Source organism: Equus przewalskii, chromosome 14 (assembly GCF_037783145.1).
Source record: "Equus przewalskii isolate Varuska chromosome 14, EquPr2, whole genome shotgun sequence".
NCBI classification, from domain to species: domain Eukaryota; kingdom Metazoa; phylum Chordata; class Mammalia; order Perissodactyla; family Equidae; genus Equus; species Equus przewalskii.
This window is the reverse complement of record NC_091844.1, coordinates 82736529-82757455: the sequence shown is the minus strand read 5'-3', so window position 1 is coordinate 82757455 and position 20927 is coordinate 82736529. Positions and strand designations below refer to the sequence as shown.

At 52.8% G+C, this 20927-nt stretch overlaps 1 protein-coding gene and 1 long non-coding RNA gene across 10 annotated transcripts in view; one reads left to right on the top strand and one right to left on the bottom strand.

The window, feature by feature from the left end:
* HPCAL1 (hippocalcin like 1) overlaps window positions 1–20927 on the top strand; it is a 122655-nt gene that overhangs the window by 13423 nt on the left and 88305 nt on the right. Inside the window, exon 1 of one of the 9 annotated variants that reach the window (XM_070574501.1) lies at window positions 2753–2967. The exons of 3 other annotated variants lie outside the window; for them this stretch is intronic. The gene's annotated coding sequence lies outside the window, so the exon portion shown is untranslated. Of the gene's footprint in view, window positions 1–2752; window positions 2968–3274; window positions 3429–15018; window positions 15720–20927 lie in introns of those variants that run through there. 5 more of the 9 variants (XM_070574500.1, XM_070574493.1, XM_070574494.1 and 2 more) reach the window with 5 other exon arrangements.
* LOC139075845 (uncharacterized) lies at window positions 13540–15037 on the bottom strand. The gene is made up of 2 exons (XR_011526747.1): window positions 14837–15037; window positions 13540–14505 (listed from the first exon to the last, which is right to left on the bottom strand). It is a non-coding gene; the product is annotated as an uncharacterized lncRNA (long non-coding RNA).

Genomic DNA, 20927 nt, shown 5'->3' with positions numbered 1-20927 from the left:
ACACGCGATTGTCCAAGACAGCAGGTTTCCTTGCTGGGTCTTTGGCTCCCCTTGTGGCAAGTGAGTTTCCAGTCTTCTGCCCTTTTCCTTTTCCCAGTCTGGGGTCAACCTGTGGTTTTCATTTTCCTCCTGCAAGATGTCAGCCCACAGAAGAGGCTGGGAGAACGTATTGTCTGAGCCTCACAAAGGTCATGGAAATTTGTATCCGCTCACCCGTCCTGGAACGTAGGATCTGCTCCCTCTTCCTGTCTCCCGGGCAGCGGGGTAACTGGCTGTGTGCTGGGCAGCCTGGGAACTTACTGCTCAGATTAAAAACACGTGTTCAAATACGGACAGTCAGCTTGGCTTAAATCAGAGCCTATATTCAGCAAGCAGCTCCCCTTAAACCTGATCCCCTTAGAGCCAGCTCTGTGGTCCCCTTTGTGGGGCACCAGGGGGGCAGAGGGGCGGGGGTTGGGGACCTGTCTTGTAGGAGTCTCAGAACTTTTTCACATCTGACTTCTCCTTGCTAAGGGACCTGGTCCTGGGCTGCATGGTGGCTGTGGGTTTTGAGTTTTGGGGGAAAGAGAACTCATCTTGGTTCTCGGCGCCATTATTTGAGGAGAGGAACGTTTGCTTCACGCTAACCTCCTGCCTGGGTCACTCTCTTGTCCTTGCACCCTCCCAGATCACCCTCACGGCTCCCAGCCTTTCTCAGCCTCCTCCAAGAAGCCCCCTGGGCCAGGTGGGTCAGGTGCCCTGCTTTTCCTGGGCACTGCTGCTCCACCTCCCACGGCCCCACCGTCTGCAAGGCCTGGGTCCTGCCCTGTTATCTCCCAGATGTGAGTCTCATCTGTCCTCCTATCTAGGGTCTCCCAGGGGTGGGACCCATGTATTGAGGAGTCTCCCCTTAAGCTGAGCCTGGGCCTGGAGAGAGAATCCCTAGGTAGGGTGAGGTGCTCTCCTGTTAGCTGGCCCTGTGTCGGAGTTCTTCATTCGTTCATTCCGTCATTCATTCACATAGCTCTCACCGTGTGCTGGATTCTGCTGGGGGAATGATCTTGCCCTCTCAGGGCTTATGTTTCTACCTGGGAGCAACAGACAGTAAACTAAATAAGTTGATTCTGTAGTATAATGTCGTAATACTTGGAAGGTGAGACTGTGAAGGGGTGGGGGTGTTGGATAAGGGGTGGGTGACAAATGACATAGGATGGTCAGAAAGGTGGCATTTGAGCAAAGACTGGAAAGAAGTGAGGGGGCTGGCCATGTGGGAGCCGGGCAGGAGGACGGCAGGCACAGGGAACAGCAAGTTCCAGGGCTCCTCTACTCACAGGCTAGACAACTACGGCTTCTCCTTCCAGACCCTCCAGCCAGGAGAACCCAGTGGGTTTTGGCCAGGGAGATGTCAGTTCAAGGCTGCTGGCAGGCTCTCCTGTCCCGGCTCCCTTCCTGAATCAAAAGCCAAAGAGGCTCAAGACAGAAGGCTTTTGGCCCATCCATCTTCTTCCTGCCTGGAAAGCAGATGTAATGGAAGTAGGGCAGCCATCCTGCGACCACGAGGCTGAAATCCATGTGCTAAGGATAATAGAGCAGAAAAAGATTCTGTGTCCGTGACGGCATTCTTGAACCACTGCCCGAGCCCTGGACACAAAGAAAACCCTTTTTTTCTAAGTGACTGCTTGTTGGCTTTTCTGTTGTTTGATGGAATGTCCAAAACAGAATATACTATCCCCAGGTCTCCTAGGTAGACCACCGCCTGCTCAGACACGCAGACGAGCCTGGGAGACCTTCTAGTCCCTCTCAGCTTTCCTTTCCCTTGATCAAGTTGGTCTCTAAGTTAGTCATCAGGATCAAGATCCCCCAGATGGATCCCAGTCTCTCTCCAACTTCACCGACCCTGTGCTGCACTCACTGTCGCCTGCCTGCGTTATTGTCAGTTGCCATCCGGTCTCCTGAGCCAGCCTCTCCCCTCCCCGTCTCCCCACAGACCCATTCTCCACACAGCCCCAGTGTGAGTCTGTCACGCTGCTCCATGCGCTCACAGCCTTGCTCACAGAGCTCAGTCCAAACCCAAAGCCTGGCGTGAGGAGCCCTGCACGCGACCCTGCCTTACCTCTGTTCCAGCCCTGCATCCCCCATGCCCACATCTTGATTGATTGGCAGTTCCTTGTCATGCTGTCACCTCTGGGCCTTGGCACATGCTGTTCCCCCTGCTGGGAATCCCTGACCCCCACCTGGTGAGTACTCAGGCATCCTTCAAGAAGCAAGCAGGGCTTCTCATGCCGGTGATCTCTTTTCCTGTGCACCTGTGCGCTTCTGTTGGCATTAGAGTGCCTCTGGGTGGGGAATGGCATTTAAAAAATGTATCTGTCTTCCCAGTAGACAGAATCCCCTGGAGAGTAGAGACCAAACGTGTCCCATTCATCTCTCTATCCCATGTTGGGCTTTGTATCAGGCCTGGAACTGGCCCTGGTGGTACATACATGTTCAGTGGAATTTTCGGGGGTGGTGTGACTTGGGCAGTTATAGGTATTGGCCTCCAGGTGAGGTCCCTGCCCTGCCCCTGCACCCCTTATCCTTACAGGCCCAGAAGTGCACCACCGTCTCCAGGCATGAACTGCCCCTCACTTATGATGAAAACAGTCAAAGCTCAATTAATTGGCACTATCCTCCGTGCTGTGTACACTTCATCTCCGGCGATGAGAATGAACGCACACTCATTCATTCAACAAACAGTTACTGAACGCCTACTATAATTCTGGGATTCTTCTAGGCAGGATACAGCAATGGAGGAAGATCCAAAAACCTCTGTCCTCCTGGAACTCAGATGCACTTCAGTGTTGCCACTTCACACACCTTGAGCTCATGCACCAAGAACCTTCTAATCTGTACTTTTTAAATGCGATGCAAGAACAGTCTAAAGGATGGACTTCAACGTGCAAAAGGTCCTGCTGTCGTCTCAGAAAAAAAAGGAGAATTAAGCAAAAGGTACTTCCAGAGAGTCCGAAGCATTTTTCCAAACACAAAAATTTAAAATTATTAGCTTTTGTCTTGCTGTTTTAGGGCTCCCACTATTAAGAACTCAACCTGTGGTTATCGAGGGGGAAACTGAGACGTTTGGTTATATAAAAGCCAATTAAAATAAATTAAATGCAAATACCGTTTCATTGTAATGTTAATTTTGAGAGCTGGATCAATCAAAGGTTGTGGAAATGCCAAAGTTGTTAAGACTTTGGTTGCCATGACTACAGTACTACGATGCTGAGTGGTCTATTGAGAAATTCCTCCACGGCCTGGCTCTTGCAGCATTGCTCCCGGCAGGGCTGGAGCTGTCTGGAGTCAGGTCCCGGGTCAGCCGGGCCACCTGTTTTGTGTCCTTGGGAAGAAAGTCACTTCTCCTCTGCCTCAGTTTCCTCGCTTGAAGAACAGCCACTTTGTTACTGAACCAGGTTAGTTTTTGCCCACCACCCAGAAAGCCAAACACTGAGATGACGAGATTGCAGCAGAGAGAGGGTTTACTCACAAGGCAGCCATGTGAGGAAGTGAGAGCATGAGTCTCAAATCCGTTTCCCCGAAAATAGGGACTCAGGGATATTTATGGGATGGGGGCAGGGTGGTCTCGAATGTGGAGAGAGGTGATTGGAGGTGAGGAGAGGTGAGGTGATTGTCTGTGCAAGGGTAGTCAGACTTCACGCCTCTTCATAGGACCCATGTTCACAAAATGGCGGTGTTAGCATGATCTGAGGGTGGAGTTTTTAGTCTCTTGACATCAAAAGATTGCCTGTTGGACATCTGCGCAGGCCCAGTTGATGGGGTTGGTGGTCTCAACTGGCCTGGAGTGGACAAGGGGTCCTGATTCCTGAAATCTAATTCCTGAAAAATAGCTCACCCACCCATTACCATGGTGACCCAGGCCCCAGGGAGATGTTATCTATAGGAGCCTAGTGGAGTCAGGTAGCATATCGCCCAAACAGCACAGTTAACAATGGGTGGGTTAAACAGCTAAAAGCTATAATCAGTAATTGCAAAAAGGAAAAAACCTTTAGTTCCTAGCTACTTAATCCTCAGTGGCTAACTCTCTGCCGATTTCAACTCCAGGGCTGGGAGCGTAACATAGCCATTCAGCACTTCTCAGAAATCGTGCATTAAGTCTTGGGATTTCTGATGGGCCTGCTGGTTTTCAGTCTGCATTTTGGGGAAATGTGAATAATAGAGAGGAGGGAAGGGAAAGAAACCGCTCCTGATCCTGCCTTACTTGTCTTAACAGACCTTGTGAAAATGGAGGTCTTTATCATCTTGGCTAGTGGCCAGTGAATAACCGCCTGGGTTGTGGGTTGGGTAGGGGTGTGTTGTGGAGGTTGTTGGGTGAATGCTGAGGGCCGTTCACCCATTAGGTGCCATAATCACATTTTCTCGGGGTTTTTTCTCTGGGGCCATAACTGTTTCACAGATGAGGACATTGGATTCAGAGGGCCACTCATCCGAGGTCTCAGGGCTCTAAGGTGGCCGTGCCAGGATTGGGGCCAGCTCCCAGGGGCTCGGCTGGGATGGGCTGTCTCCCCCGGAGCCCTGGGGGCCATGCTTCTCGGCCTTTCCTACACCCACTTCCGCAGAGGGCTCCCTGAGTGGGTCCCAGCGACCGGCCATCGCCAGTGTCCAGCTGACTGGGCCCCAGTTCCCAAGGCCAGGCTCAGAGCCGCTGGGATGTCTCTTTTGAGGTGTCCCTGCAGGGACACTCACTCACACGGTGCCTGGTTTTGGAACGTCTTGAGCTGGAACTGCGAGTGTGCATTAAACATCTGCTCTCCTGCTGGGAGGAGGGCCCACGGGCGCTGCTCAGGGGCCACCTGTCGGACTCACCCCTGCCCCGGGGTCTGCTTTCCTGGCTACCTCGGGCTCATCAGTGCCCGTGTGGGGCCGAGTCCGTCTGGTGCCTTGTTGAAGGCGATCCGACGGGGGTGGGAAATGATGAAGCCCTCGGGGGTTTTTAGACCGTGCAGGAAGTAGGTCATACGTTAGCACCTACTCCACTGTGGAGCGGCCTGAGTGTCCGCCGGAAAGTGAGGCCCTGGAGAATGCACAGGGCACAGGGCGTGAGAGTGAAGGCTGGAGCTTTGCCCCGGGCCCGTCGTCAGTCCTCTCTGCGGTGGCAAGTCTCGGTGCTGGCCGCCTGCAGGTGCCCCAGAGGCAGTGGCAGGCTGCCCTGGTTGCTTCCAGTCTTGCTTGGGGGTGGGGTGGGGACGTAAAGGTTAATTAACTTAGCCATTTTCTCTTGGGATTTCTTCTCAAAGTAAGTACAGAGGGGGTCTCCCTGCCCCAGGGGGCCACTGGCCAAGAGGCTGTGAGCGAAAGCTGCCTGGGAAGCACGGCCCTGGGAAGGTGGGAGGTTGGTGTCCGTGTGTTGAAGGAGGCTGGCACATCATCCTCGTCATCCTCGGGCTCTTAAAGCAGGTGGTGGGGACCCTGAGGTTGATCTTGGTTTCCAAACTTTCACTGGCTGCTCCTTGGGGTGGGGGTTGGGGTCAGGTAGTGTAGGTTGGACGCTTGGGCCGGGAATTAGCCACCTGGGTGTGTGCTGGCCTGCCTTCTGCCTCTGTGTCCTCACCCACGAGGTTAGGACAGGCCGCCCGCCCTGGCTAGCTCACCGGAGAACCAAGAGTGAGAGTCAAGGGGAGAACGTGGGAGAGGCCGGCTGAAGCCTGCCGAGCCCGAGTGAGGGACACTCTGTCCTCCTCGGCGGCAGCAGCACTGATAAATCCGCGAGGCGTGTGCTTTCTCCCTTTGGGGAGAATTTGGGGCAGTGTCACTTGACACATATTCTGACTTTCATGGAGCACCTGCCCCCCCCCCGCCCATGCACTCTGAAATTGGCTGGTGCTCGCTGACAGGTGCTCCAGGCTCCCAGCCTGGGCCGCTGGCCACCGTGGCCTCTCGCCCCACACATCCACCCTGTGTTCCAGCTGGGTTGGGCTGTTGCCATCTCAAACGCATCAGCGCGGCCTTCCGGCCTCCAGCGCTTTGTCTTTGCTGTCCCTTCCACTCAGCCCCCGCCGTCGGCTCCTCTGGGAGCCCTCTGGGAGGAGAGTGAGCTCCTCCGGGTGGCTGGAGCACACTGGGCTGGCCCCTGCTTTAGCCTGTGGACCCCATATCTTAGAGGGAGATAATGCTGAGCCTTTGTGCTGCTGCATCCCCCAAGGAGATGAGCCCGTCCAGGGTGTGAGCTGGGGCATGTCTTCGTGGTAGCCCCAGAACCTTGTCTAGCATACGGAAGGGCTTCTGTCACCTGGAACAGGGCTACCTGGAGTCTCCCTGGAATTCAGCTTCACCTTCTCCACTTCTCCTCTGATTCGCAGCCATGCATTGTTTCAGGTCGTGTTAGACAATTTCAAAACCTGCATTTCATGGGTAGTAGTTCTGTCCCCCCCGATGAGTGGAGCAGCTTCCCCGGTAGCTGTCTGGGGAGAGCTGCCCGAGGACCCGTGCCGGCTGCTTCTCTTGAGTCTTGTGCAGTGGCTGGTGGGGGGGTTAGACCCTGGCTCTTTGCTTCATGGCCCCGTGAGCCCCAAGCAAGTCACTTAACTGCTCTGAGCCTCAGTTTCCTCTTCTGTAAATTATACTGACCTGGTAAGGCTGTCATGAGGATTACATGAGCTCGTGTGTAGTAAAGCACTGTATTCATGTTAGTTATCTTATTAATGTCGGGGCTCAATTGGTTTTTTTCTGATTTATTCTTCTTTGAAGACTGAGCAGGACCTCATTTACCAGTCATCTGTGGATTTAAGTAGTCTCACCTTCAGCCGGGACCTGATTTTGGCCAAGAGCCGTGTCCTATTCTGGTGAAGAATGGCGTTATTTGGAGCCCGAGTGCACGGGATCAATCTGGGGTAGCGTTCCCTGCAGGTGGTGTTGAGGCTTATGACTTACTGTGTGTGTATTCACAAGCGGGTGGTTTATGGTTACACCAGACCTGTAACTTTTTGCTTCTTGACTCTGTATCCGAAACTTCGTTTGTAATGGCCTGTTAGATTTAGGAAATGTAAAAAGACTCAAGTTGAGGCCATTTCTGTCCGTGAGTTAGCTGTGCCTGTAGTTCTGGAGCAGCCTGGTGTGACGTGGAGGGACAGCCAAGGGACAACACCATGCACTTGGCCCTGTGCATGGTCCCCTTTGTCTCCCCAGGCACTCTCTGCAGTAGGCAGGTGACGGCGAAGATCCCATATTACAGAGGAGGACACTGAGGCCCAGAGAGGTTAAGTGACTTCTCCAAGGGCTCACAGCTCCAAAGTGACAAGAGTCTACACTGGAACTCAGCTGTGTCTCATTCCAGCCTGAAACAGTGCCTAGCACAGAGCAGGTGGTCAGTAAGATTTGTTGCCAAGATCCAGGTTACTCCCCGACCTAAACACCCTCGGCCCCAGATGTTTGGGCTATGGGGGAGTTGTTGGGGAAGATTATTTAAAATGCAGCTCCCTGGCCCCACCCCACGCCTCCTATACCAGATACATTAGGGGCGGGCCTCAGAATACCTGTGAGCTGCCCTGGGGGTTTTATGTACCCAGAAGTTAGAGACACACTGCTCCAGCTTTGTTGAATCCATCTCCTTGACAGTCTTGTGGCAGACAGGGTACTGGCCCCTCAAGAGGGGTCTGCATCCTAATCCTCGGAGCCTGTGAGTGTGTTACCTTAGTGGTAAAGGACTTTGCTGTGTGATGAAGATTGGGGACTGTGACGTGGGGGGAGTATCCTGGGTCATCCGGGTGGACCCAGAGCCATCATGTGAGTCTTTAGGAGGGAGGACCTTCCCCAGCTATGGTCATTCTGGCGGCGATGTGATTTCAGAATGGGCAGAGAGAGGCTGGCCTGGTGGCGCAGTGGTTAAGTGTGCACGTTCCGCCTTGGCGGCCTGGATCTGCCAGTTACGGATCCCGGGTGCGGACATGGCAGCACTCAGAAGGCCATGCTGTGGCAGGCGTCCCTCATATAAAATAGAGGAAGGTGGGCATGGATGTTAGCTCAGGGCCAGTCTTCCTCAGCAAAAAAGAGGCAGCAGATGTGAGCTCAAGGCTAATAACCTTCCTCCAAAAAAAAAAAGAAAAAGAATGGGCAGAGAGATGCAAGGCAGTGCTGCTGTTGGCTTTGCAGATGGAGGAAGGGGCCATGAGCCAAGAGATGTGGCTGGCCGGTAGAAGCTGGAAAAGGCAAGGAAGCAGATTCTCCTTCCCACCTTCCTGGCCCATTGGTCCCAGCCAGGCCCAGGCCCAGATTCCTGGACTCCACGTGGGTCCTTGGCCAGCATGGTTCCCAACTGCAGGAGCTCCAGGTTAAAGATCCCACGAACAAAATGCATTTGAAGCCATGCTGGTCCCATCGACTCGGGCTCAGGTTTTCTGCCTTTTTTTTAAATGAAGTGGCAGCCGCAGGCCCTGTCTGACCGGTGTGCGTGGGCGTGCCGGCCGTGGCCACGTGGAGCGGTGCAAGGTTCCAGAGCCTGACCTGACGTTGGCCGAGCTGTACGGAAGGAGCTCGTGTTCTCCTTCCACCTGCACACGTGGGCTTCAGCCTTGCCTCAAAACATTTCCTGTTATTTAAATCTGGCCCTTTTGATTCTTTCCTTTTAAACCAGAGTCTCGACTTTGTGCAGTTTCTGTGGTGAGCTAGAGGTGTTTCCTTTTTCAGAGTGGCCCAGTGACCTCCGAGTGTGCTGAGGGTCTCGCACAGGGCACAGGGGTCAGTGAGGCCTGCCTGATGGTCCCAGTCTAGGTCCTTGTGACAGGAGGAAAGGTGATAGGTCCTGAACTTTTGGGTGGATACTTTCCATTTGCAGAATGCTTCCACAGGAATATTCCTCTTCAGTCCTTTGCGGGTCGTGGTTCAGAGCATTAGCGTTGGAGCGGGTGGGGCCTCGGGTCTGTCCCTGCTCACCTCTTGCTGGTAAGTTGCTTACCCACACCACTTTCAGTTTTTCCTCTGACCAGGTGGCTGAGTCAGCTCAGGCTGCCGTGACAAAGCACCATAGATTGGGCGGCTTAACAGAAATTTATTCTCTTACCGTTCTGGAGGCTGGACGTCCAAGATCAAGGTGTCAGCAGGGTTGGCTCCTTCTGAGGTCCCTCTCCTTGGCTTGTGGATGGCCACCTCCTTACCGTGTCCTCACAGGGTCTGCCTTCTGTGTGTGTCTGTGTCCTGATCTCTTTTTGTAAGGACCCCAGTCATAGTGGATTAGGGCCCACCCTCATGACCTCATTTTAACTTTACCTCTTTAAGGAGCCTTTCTCCAAATGCAGCCTCATTCTGGGGTCCTGGGAATTGGGACAGCAACATATGAATTTGAGGGGGACGCAACTCAGCTCTTAACACATGGGAATGACAGTGCTCACCTTTTAAGGGATTAATTTAAGTGCTTGGCACACTCAAGAGATGGTAGCCAGCACGAACTATGGAAAAGGAAAAGGAATTTGTCTTGAGTGCCTCTTATGTGCCAGGTCTAGGTTCTTGCTAGACGTTAATACACTTAGTGCCCACAGCAGTCGCCCTCTGAGCTGTGTTTCTCAAAGTGTGGACCCTGCCCATCTATGTGAGAAGGCAGATTCCCGGGCCCCACCCCAGGCTTTTGGGGTCAGAAGCTTCTGGGTTGGCACCTGGGAATCTGCATTTTAAATAAGTATTCCAAGCTCACTGACTGCAGTCTGAGAACAAGTGCTCAAGGCCTGCTTGATTCTTGGTGCGCTCCCCTTGGTGCTGTCCTGTTGTTGTCTTGGCCCATTCCTGCCCCTCTCCCGTGGATGGCCTGTCCCGCTTCCCTGCTCAGCTCCACGGCCCTCTCCTCACCTCCCACCACCTCCTCTCAGCTGCGGGAGTGACTTCTCTAAGCCACAGCTGACCGCACTGCCCCCCTGCCGCTCGCCTCTGGGGCTCTCCCATAGTCTGCAGAGGGTGGCTCAAGCCCTGGGGTCTGCCTGGCATCCAGGTTTGTCCTGCCTGGGCTCCTGGCCACCTCTCTGTCGATCTCCAGGTGCCCTGCCCGGCCTTCGAGAGCTGTCTGCCGCGTGCCGAGCACACAGGCTCTCCCTCAGCTGTCACATGCCCTTCCTGTGCCCGAGGACCCTGCCCGGCGCTCCTCCTCCTGCGTGTCCTCCCGCCAGGTTCTCCAGCACAGGGCTGGGCCTCCTTCCTGTCCTTCAGGGCGCCGAGCACCATTTCTGAAGGCAGGAGGCGCTCCAGGAATCTTTGCTGACCGAATGGATACAAGAGGTGATTTTCCAGTATAGGAAACGAACTCGCAGTCACTTTTTCAAGGCTGCACCGCGGCCAGTGCCAAAGTTGCGATGGCCGTCCTGCTTTTTCGGGTGTGTTCTTCAGGCCGGGCTGTGCTCCGGCCCGAGACCGTTTGCCTTCACTGGATGCCCCCAGACTGGGAGTTCACATTCTGGACTGTTGTCGGTCTCTTCCTTTGTTCAAGGCTCTGCGTTATCTCTGGTTGCTCCTTCCTCCCCCTCTGATGTGGTGTTTGCCATCTTCTCTGGATTTGGAAATAAATAAGCTGCCATTGATGGCTCGGCCACGTCAGCCACACCAGGGTGGCCCCTGGCTGAGCTTACGGCCCATGCTGTTGAAGTGCTCTTGGCGGTCACCTGTTGTCATTTCACAAGGGAGCATCGTGTCACCTGTTGTCACCTCACAAGGGGGCCCTGTGTCACTTATTTCACAAGGGAGCCCCACGTTACCTGGTGTCATTTCACTAGGGAGGCCTGTGTCACCTGTTGTCGTTTCAGGAGGCAGCCCTGTGTCACCTGTTGTCATTTCAGGAGGCAGCCCTGTGTCACCTGTTGTCGTTTCAGGAGGCAGCCCTGTGTCACCTGTTGTCGTTTCAGGAGGCAGCCCTGTGTCACCTGTTGTCGTTTCAGGAGGCAGCCCTGTGTCACCTGTTGTCGTTTCAGGAGGCAGCCCTGTGTCACCTGTTGTCATTTCAGGAGGCAGCCCTGTTACCTGTTGTCATTTCATGCCCTTAGATGTTTGGCTGTTCTGTGACATGCAGAATGCTGGGGCCGCCAGCCTCACATGTCAGCGTGTACCACTCCAGGCAGGTGCTGGGCTGGCTGAGCTGTCCTTGTTACCTGCTCTGTGGCAGAGCTGCTGGGGGTGCAGAGGAAGCGGACTGGTTGAGTGGGTGAGCTGCCTCCCCTGCCCTGCCACAGTCCCCCACCCGCCATGTCTGTATTTCAGGTTTTGGCTAAGGTTTCATTTTAGAATCCCTGGCCAAATGTTTGAAAACCCTAAGCTAGACGCTCTAAGCTCTTTGAGTGCTAACCTTTGGCTCATAAAACAAATCCCTTCATGACTGCAGGCGTGTTCACTAGAAGTCACTAAGGTCAGGTGGGCCTGTCCCGGCTGTCCCCAAGAGTGGTCGTGGCCCCCCCAGAAAGGACGGGTGAGCAGGGCCGAGAGGACAGGCAGCCTGGAATGGGACTGCCTGGGTGTGACAGGAGGACAGGGGTTTGTCCTGGCCTGGAGTGTCCAGAGCATTTCCCTGCTGGTCACTTTGCAGAGTGAGGTGGCAGGCAGGGAGCTTTGAGACTGGCTCCACCACGCACGGCCGAGCCTTGGGCTGCAGTTGTCCCCTCCCTGCAGCCAGGCAGGTATGGCCTACACGTTAGGGGATGACTGTGGCTTTGGGGAGCTGGGTGACGTGGTTGGGGGGTCCACTCCCGAGCTGATGAGGGATGGCAGGTGCTGAGGCTAAGGCCGGGTCCCGTTGTCAGCAAGGTCGCCCAGTTGGGGAGAAGGACGCCGCTGTCATCCCGTGGACGAAGCCTGAGAGAACTCGTGGCCTGCTGGTCGGCTGTAGTGGGCCCGTAAGTCTGAGAAAGCCTGTTGAACTCAGAGTTTAGTTTTGAGTGTTGATTTGCCCCCAGGTGCCTGGGCTGCGGCAGGTGGATTTTCCTTGTCACGAGATTAGCATCAAACCCAGAGTGTGTCCCACCCCTGAGGGCAGATGGAGGCCCCTCTCCCTGGACCAAGGATCAGAATTGCTTGTTTTGTGGCCACCAGGGACACGGTTCCTTAACTCTGTTTTGTTTATCTCATCTCCCCTCCCTTCCTGCTTATGTGGAAGATGACAGAGGGTGGTTCCGAGGGGAAGTGACTTGCCAAGCTCACCCAGAGTTAGAGGCAGCGCTGGGACGAGACTTTTCACCGTGCGTCATCCAGCTGACTGCCCTTTTCTTTTTTTTTCTTCTTTTTCTTCTTCTTTTTTTTTTGGTGAGGAAGATTGGCCCTGAGCTAACATCCATTGCCAGTTCTCCTCTTTTTCTTTTTTGCTTGAGGAAGATTTTCACTGAGCTAACATCTGTGGCAATCTTCCTGTTTTGTCTGTGGGATGCCATTTGACAAGTGGTGTGTAGGTCCACACCCAGGATCCAAACCTGTGAACCCTGGACTGCTGAAGCAGAGTGCCACCAGGCCGGCCCTGTGACCTCCTTTTTCCTTCTTTTCTCTTCTGATTCCTAACCATCTCCTTCCATTTAAGACTTTGTTACAGTAGCATGAAGTTCATCCTGTTCTCTGTTTTCTTTTTTTAAAGATTGGCACCTGAGCTAACATCTGTTGCCAATCTTCTTTTTTTTTTCCTTCTTCTTCTCCCCAAAGCCCCCCAGTACATAGTTGTATATTCTAGTTGTAGGTCCTTCTAGTTGTGACATCTGGGATGCTGCCTCAGCATGGCCTAATGAGCGGTGCCATGTCTACGCCCAGGATCCGAACTAGTGAAACTCTGGGCCGCTGAAGTGGAGCATGTGAGCTTACCCAGCCACAGGGCTGGCCCCTCTCTCACCTTTTTTTTTAAACATGTGTTTGAGCCTCATCTACCCAACAGGTTTCTATTTTCTCTGGACTTGCCCTCATTCCCTCCAGCCACTGTCCCACCCCCACCACCCACCGGTTCTGGGAAATCCCTCTTTGATAGCCCTGTCCCTCTTTGGGTAGCTTCTGCCTGGGGTGGGTGGGTAGGGGGTCTCGGTGCCATGAGTGGTCCCTGTGCTCCCCAGCCGGGCTGCAGGCTGTGAAAGAAAGAGACTCGTGACCCTTGTCAGTCGGGCAGGAGAGGTTCACCGGCACTGGTGCAGGCGGCGTGGACCCTGTTACAGCAAGGGGAGAATATAGCAGGGACAAGCGGGCGTTCGTAGCCCAGGAGCAGAATGATTGGCTGAATGGAAGGTTACTAACAGGGGACATGGGGGGCTGGGGATTCCTGCTGAATTGATCTAAAGGATTGTTGTCAAAGGCAGGTTCTGGGACTTAGACGTCAGAGGTGGGGGATGGGGAACGTCGTCAGGTCTCGAGGGTGATCAGATATGAAGGGCAGGGGGATTCTTGCTAAACCGACTGGGCTAGGCAGGCCCAAACCAGGAGGGCGGCCGCGATCAGGCCTAGTGGGGAGGAGGGCTCCGCGGGAGGGCAGAGCCGTCACTGCACATGTGGGCGCCAAGGTCCCTGCATGAGCTGAGTCACGCCGGGCTTGCTCTTTAACCAGATCTTGGGCATTGTGGATGTAGACAAAGATACTTCTGTTTTTAAAGTTTATTGGTTGCTGTATGATAAACGCAGTGTGCTTTCACTGTGGGGACTTGGGAAGTAGAGGGGGGCATCAATGATGCAGTCAGAATTCGTTGTAGCCGCTTGGGCCTGCGCTCAGGGACTGTGTTTGGTGGTTCTCCTTCTGACCCCTGCCCTCCGTGACCCCTCTGGGAGAAATGGGGCGTGTGCTGAGGTCAAGGGAGCCAGCAGGTTGGTCTCGGCCACCTCCTACCTTTAGCACCTGCAGCGGGAAGCGGTTCCCTCCAGGGACGGGGCCTGGCTGCAGCCTCCCAGGCGGCTCCCCGGGGTCCGGACGGCAGGCGCGCCTCCACCTGGCCGCGCACAGGGCCAGGGCACCGCCTGAGGTGAGCTTCCAGCGTCCTGTCTTCTCGAGAAGGCAGTGTTCTCCTCCCTCCGCCCCAAGCCTTCCCCTGTAAACTGGAACTGCTTTGTACTCTCAGAGCTGATGCGTCTCCATGTTCAACTGTGGCCATTTTGCTTGTGAACTTGACTCATTTGTTTATTTATTTTTTTGGTGAGGAAGATTGGCACTGAGCTAACACCTGTTCCAGTCTTCCTCTATTTTGTACGTGGGTCGTCTCCACAGCATGGCTTGATGAGCGGTGTGTCGGTCCACACCCGGGATCCGAACCCACGAACCCTGGGCCGCCAAAGTGAAGTACGTGATCTTAACCACTGTGCCGCTGGGCCAGCCCCAAGCTTGACTTAATTTTTGAAGAGATTAGTTATTATTTTTTACACAAAAATGATGCGTCCCTTTGATAAGGTTGAAAAACACAGAAAAGCAAAGAAAAAGAAAAAAATCCCCCGAAGGCACCCCATGCCCCATAGAACTCTTGCTCGCATGCTGCTGTATTTCCTTCTGCGTGAAGGGGTCCGGGGAGTCTGGAAACATAGGCAGATGGACGCAGCGTCATCAGGAGCATCTTCCATCTTTAAAGGAACAAAAGAATGTCCTCTTTATCCAGACTTGTTAGGTCCCCTATAGATACGTGTTGTAGAAGTGTGTATACTTAGCAAAAAGACGACCATATTTTTATTTTATTTTTATTGACTGTTCTCTGAAGACCTGTCGACATGACAGACGCAGCCGAAGCCCCGCCTCTCCCCCTCCCTGCTCTCCCCTTCCCCAGGGAGCCCCTCTGCCGAGGGAGTGGGGCTTTGGTCCATGCGTGTTCTGTTCTCTTACCACACGTGTGCACACCTTTAGCAGAACATTAATTTTTCTGTGTTAGAAATACTCGTAGATTGTAATTATACTTACTGTTGTCGTTTTGTACTCCGCCTTTGACGACGTCTTCACCCCTGTTTTCAGGCTTAATCGTGTTGGTGCGTAGATGTGGTTCGTGGCTCCTTTTCCCTCTCCTGTTAACTGCTGTGTAGAGTTCCCTTGTCTCAGCAAGCCGCCGTTTCCCGAGGTGTATACAGTTAGGTCGTTTCCGTTTTTCCGCCATTACAAAGAATGCCGTCACAAACACTGGGTTCTCCTTGAGCGCGCAGAGGGCGGCCTCGGAGATGGCGCCCGGTGAGCCCTGCGTCCTGGTATTTACAGCCTTCTGTAATCTCCTCTCCTTGGGTGTGGCCTGGACCTGTTGACTTGATTCTAACAAACGGAAAACAGCAGAAGGATGGGCTATCGCCTCTGACGTTAGGTTGTGAAAAGACTGTGCCTCCTGTGTTGGGTGTGCCCTCTCGCTCTCTCTTGGGTCACTTGCCTTGGAGGAAAGCCAGTGCCGTGTCGTGAGTCAGCCCACTGGGGAGGCTGCCAACCACCCTGTCTGAGCTTGGAAGCAGATCTCCACCCCCGGCTTAGCTGAGCTTTCCGGGGAGACCGCAGCCCTGGACAGCAGCCTGCCCGGAGCCTCCTGAGAGATCCTGAGCCAGAGGCACCCAGCTAGGCTGCACCCTCATCCGTGGTCCAGAGAAGCTGGGAGATGGTAATGCTTGTTGTTCTATGCTGTGACATTTTTGAGGCACTTTGTCACACGGCAGTAGATAACCAATACAGGCCACCTCGAGAGTTCCTGTAGCTCTCTGGAATATCTAGCAGTAGAATCGCTGGATCCTGTGGTTTGCTGATGCTCTGTTACTGTTTGTCACTATCTTGATCTCCAAGGTGTTGGTGGCTGTTTATCCCCTCCACAAGGGTAAGCGAGTTCCTTTTTCCCATGTCTCTCCAGCACTTGTATTGTCAGATGTTAGCATTTTAACCCATTTATCTGATGGGTGTAAAGCAGTATTTCGTGGTTGTTGTTTTTGCTGAGGAAGAGTGGCCCTTAGCTAACATCTCTACCACTCTTCCTCTATTTTGTACGTGGGATGCCTTCCATAGCATGGCTGATGAGTGGTGCATAGGTCTGCGGCCAGGATCTGAACCTGTGAACCCCGGGCCACTGAAGTGGAGCGTGCAAACTTAACCAGTATGCCTACGAGCCGGCCTCTCATGGTTTTTTAAATTTGTACTTTCCTGCGTTCTAGTGAGGCTGAATACCTTTTCAATATACTTACTGTCCTTTTTGGATTCTTCTCCTGTAAATTGCATGTTTGCTTCCTTTGCCCAATTTTTGGTCAGAGTCTTTTTCTTAATGATGTACAGATATTTTTATATTCTGGAGACTAATCCTTTGTCAGTAATACTATTTTATACTCTGCTTTTTTAAGGTAACATACTGAGAATGTTTTTCTATGCCAATGTATGCGTTATTTTATTGGTATTCCATTGTGGACATAGAAAGATGGATATAGACAGATATAATTTATTTTGCTGGGCATTGCGGTTCTTTGCAGTTTTGTATTAGGAAGAGCGCAGTGGTGTGTCAGTCAGCTAAGTTATGTTCTGGTAACAAACATGACCCCCCCCCCCCCAAATCTCCATAGTTTGTAAAACACAGATTTCTTCCTCACTCAGGTTACATGGCCATTGACTGTTGGCTGTGGTTGTGGTCTATGCCCTCGGCCCTCGGGGATTCAGGCTGACAGAGCAGCCCCACGTGAGATGTTGCTGGTTGCATGGCAGAGACAAAAAGATGGTAAAACAACGCGATGGTTCTTTAGGCTTCTGCTCAGAAGTGGAAATTGGCGTGTACTGCTTGTCAGTTCCCCTCACATTTCATTGGCTAAAGCAAGCCGGATGGCCAGGCCTGATGTCTGTGGGTGGGATGTGTAATCTCCCCATGGGGAGTGACAGTGAGTATTTTGAGCAGTACAATTTATCACATGCTGTGATAAACATCCTATACCCTGTGCCCCCCCAATTCCCGTGTGCCTCAGGATCGATTCTTAGAAGTAGAATTGTTAGGTTAGGAATATACACATTTCTCAAGCTTTTGCTGTTTATTATGTTAGCTGGATTTTAACTGTTACTGCATGTCTGCTGTGAAATTATAAGTAATTATTCGTCCTAATGACCATTTTTAAAGGAAAAAAATACTATTACATGGAAATACTCTGTTGCACCGCCGATGACTATAGCCATTTGCCTAGCTTGATAGTTTTCAAATTGCTTTCATATTTTATTTACTTCTCACAGCCACCTTGTAAGGTTTAGCGTTGCAAATGTTTCCTTGCTGTTTTGCAGATGAAATGCTTGAGGCTCAGAGAGATTGAGAAATTTGCTCAGGGCTGCACAACTGGTGATGTGGAGAGGCCCTGACTCTTGTCCAGCCCTGGGCTCTTTCTCTGCCATTCCGGCCTTTGGAAGCTGTGACTAAAGTCTTGTGCCCTCCCCCTCTTGTTTCCCCCACCCCCGTCATGCTCCATTTCCAGTCGCCCCGGTGGTTGGTTGTGCGCTCCTCTGAGAGGCCTCTGGCCCGGGCCCAGGGCTTAGGCAGGCCCCGTCGGCGTCCCTGCCACGGCTGCCTTGGCTTAATCTATATTAAGGTATCGCTGACCATCTTTGGCCTTGGGGCGGGGATTTACTATCTTTAGGCAAAGTTAGGGGAGCATTATAAATCCTGTTAGTGTCAGAACTGCAGAGACGTGGTTCTTATTGAGGAGGGCAGCTTTTTCTTAGGAGTGGCGCAGTTTAGACCGAGTAGACGGGTTTGAGCGATGTTTAAGTGCTGAAATCTGTGTAAACCTCTCAGCTGGGTCAAATTCAATGACAGCATTCCTTCCTCAGTCCCTGTCGAACTTCAAGTGCCTGGTCGGTCTCTAGAGCAGAGGAGAAACTGAGCTGGGAATAGTACCTTGTGCTCTTTATTTCTCTGAGATTGAGGTGACCTTCTTTCCTCTCTCAGTCAGGTTTTTCGTGTTCTCTGAGCCTGCAGTTTACTCGTCTGTAAATTGTGAACTTCTTCCCTGCCACCTTGACGTGTTCGCTGTGAGGAGCCCGTGCAATTTCACAGAGGTGCAGTGCGAGCCATAAATTCGTGTAGGCTGAATGGACACCCCCGCTGGGAGGGCTGGAATCGAAAAGCTGGACACTAACAAGTGTTGGTGAAGACGTGGAGAAAGAGAACTCTTGTGCATTGCTGGTGGGAATGAAAAGTGGTGTAGCCGCTTTGGAAAAACAATTGGGAATTCCTCAAACAATTAAACGTAGAATTACCAGATGACCCAGCAATTTCGTTCCCAGGTATTTATTTACCCGAGAGAATAGAAAACACACGTTCACACAAAAACTTGCACACGAATGTTCATAGCAGCATGATTCATAATAGCCAACAAAGTGGAAATGACTCAGATGTCCATCACCTGATGAATGAGTAAGCAAAATGTGGTCTATCCATGCTGTGGAATATTACTCAGCCATGAAAAGGAATGAAGCACTGGCACACGCTTCAACATGGGTGAACCTTGAAACTATTGTGCTAAGTGAAAGAAGCCAGTCACAAAAGACCACCTATTATATCATTCCATTTATATGAAGTGGCCAGAATAGGCAAATCTAAAGAGGCAGAAAATAGATGAGTGGTTGCCAGGGATGAGGTGAGGAGGGCTGGGGAGTGACTGCTGACGGGTGTGGGGTTTCCTTCAGAATGATGGAAGTGTTCTGAATTAGATGGTGGTGACGGGTGGACGACCGTGTGAGTATACTGGAAACCACTGAACTGGATGCTTTCAAAACAAAGCCAATATCAATGGACGGTATTTTGACAGATTATTGGTAGGCAACATAAGGGAGTGGAGTGTGAACTTTGGGATCAGACAGGCCTGGATGTTAGCTGTGTGATTTTTGTTAATAGAGTACTTAATCTTTTTGAGCCTCAGACTCCCCGTGTGTAAAGTGGGGTGATTCCCCCTTCGTGGGGTTGGGGTGCAGACTCAGTGGGGTGGTGTTTGTGTCGCTTGGCACTGGCAGGTGCTCACAGAGTGGTAACTGTGATTGTTCTGCCACCTTCTCTGTGCCCAGCTCAGTGTGGGCACCCGGTGTGTGAGGATGTGAGGCACAGTCTCGACCTGTGGGGCAGACCCAGGCGCCGAGTCCACTCGGCAAGGCTCCTTGACCCTGCGTGCTTGGTGGGTGCTATTTGAGAGCCCCCCGTGTCTCATAGAGCTTTGAAGCAGGCCCACGCAGTGGCTCAGGCAGGTGGCGTTGTCTCTGTCTGATGGAGGAGACAGCAGTGCGTAGTGATGGTAGCAGACGCTGCCTTCGGAGTGGCCGCGATGGTTAAGCCTCACGTAGGCTCATTTATTTAATAATAGCCAGGAATACGAGCTGATGTCGATTGCACAGTTACTACATGCCAGCCGCTGGTGTCCAAGTGCTTTACTTGTACCATCTTTTTAATTCTCAAAGCAACCCCATGGCATACTGAAACACAGCAATGGCTGAGGCCGTGTTTACCAGGCAACACCGGGGTGGGGGCAGTGGGTGTGGCACAGAAGGAACAAGATGTGTCATGGTGGGCATCTGAAGCTGGGTGATGGTACCCAACATTCATTATACTAGTCTTTGTTTTGTATATATTGGGAATTTTTTATAATAAAAAGTTTAAAAACCAACAACACTATGAGATAGGCACTGTCATTATCCATGTTTTACAGATGGGGAAATCGAGGTACAGAGCGTGCAAGTTTACCCGGCAAGCCAGAGAGACAGCTCGCTACACTCATGGACGGTGGGGCTTAGTAACAGGGCTGGCGAGACGGGTCCCCTGGGTGGGGGCGCCCCTCAGGGTTACTTGAGACCAGTTCCTTCTCCTGCCAGAACAGTTGAGGGCCCACGGCTCCTGTGTCAGCAGCCGAGGCTGATAGCCTCCCGGCTTTCCCTGTCCTGAGAGATCCAGGCTTCGCAGGTGCGGGAGGGCCGGAGGTGAAAGAGGGAAGACATTTTCCTTCGGTCCCCAAATGCCGGGGATTCTCGGATAACCTGGGCTTTGTGACGTCGGCGTGAGCTTCTTTCACTTGACTGTGTTGATCCAGCAGAATCTGTGGGCGTGTGCCATCACCTCGTTCCTCATACTGTGACCTTTCAAACATTTGGGAATCAGATGCCGGGAGGCAGGTGGGGGGTGTGCACCTTCTCCCCCCCGCCATCCGCTCCCCCAGAACAGCAGGATGACGTAGGGCTCAGTGTGAAATTCGGCCCCGGGACTGCTGTGGCTTTGCAGAAGGGGCCTCACCTCCGGCCCCAGTGTCCTCACTTGAACGGGAAGGATGTTCACACTGCCTTTTCTGGTTCCTGGAGCGCCTCGGCATGGGTCTCCTGACTGCTCTGACGGCTCGAGGCGCAGCTAGTATATTTGGGGGCCTGTTGCTAAAAACTGTGCCACCATCTTGATGAGGATAATGTTTTCCGGGGATTGGCAGAGAAATGGTCTAGTTATCAATGTGCCTTTAATATTGGATAACTCAGAATGTCACTTCCGTAGTGGAGGGGGTGACTTCCAGGGGCCGTCTGTAAGATGGGGCCGTCTATGGAAACGTGCCGTGTGTCCCACAGAGATGCTGGTCCAGAAGGGCCTGAATTTGCTGGGCCATGAAGTCCGTAAGTGGCGGAGCTGGGCTCCAGCCCCAAGCCTTGCCCCCAAAGCTTTGCCGTTCTGCTCACTTCAGACAGCAGGGGCGGCTCCTCTGAGACTTGGTCTCTCTGAGGACTGTTGGAGGAGCAGCTCCGCAGCCTGCAGGGCCCTGCAGGTTTTCGAGGCCCTTCCCTAGCCAGCCATCAGGCTCCGATGCCAGAGCCCTTCTCCCCCCTGGCTGGCGTCCCTGGACTCTGTACTTGCCTCTGGGTGAGAAAGCTTGTATACTCATGGCGTTTCACTAAGTTAACCCACACTTCCCTTCTCTGGGCTAGATCACCCCTACCCCAAATATCTGTTTTCAATTCTAGATCCTGGATTGGATATGTAATAAATCCTGAATAAATTACATGTGGCAGCCCACTAAACTAAGCTCTGGATAACGCATCC